Here is a 473-nt window from a genome sequence, read left to right on the forward strand (position 1 = left end):
ATGGAACGATAATTGTTTCTAATGATGTTGTAATAAAATATAATTTACCTTCCAATAAAATTGAATTACAACATTTTGATGAACTGATAAATATTCAAAGTAATTCTGAGCTTTTTTTAACACCTAAATTACAAGCTGATGATATTAGATGCAATAATTTTAACAAAATGAAAGTCAATAAAGCCAAACATGTTTTTTGTAATGACGTTAGTAACTCTTTTCTGTTGTTAGCAAATGAGAATAATAAACCAGAGTATATGACTACCGCTTGATTTGTAAAAATTGTATCTAAATGGTTTTCTCATGTAACATCCAGATATTGCGCATTAGCTCTTGGTACAAAATATGAAGACGTATATAACGAAAATATTGATTTTTTAAATGAAATTATTGATATTTTTTGCAAATTAAAAATAGGTATTGCAGGAGATTTCAAACCGGTGCAGAGAGGTATTATTATTTCTACTAAATCG

This window comes from Odontomachus brunneus, unplaced genomic scaffold, assembly GCF_010583005.1.
Source record: "Odontomachus brunneus isolate Ranch 3 - 2012 unplaced genomic scaffold, Obru_v1 Obru_scaffold_062, whole genome shotgun sequence".
NCBI lineage: Eukaryota > Metazoa > Arthropoda > Insecta > Hymenoptera > Formicidae > Odontomachus > Odontomachus brunneus.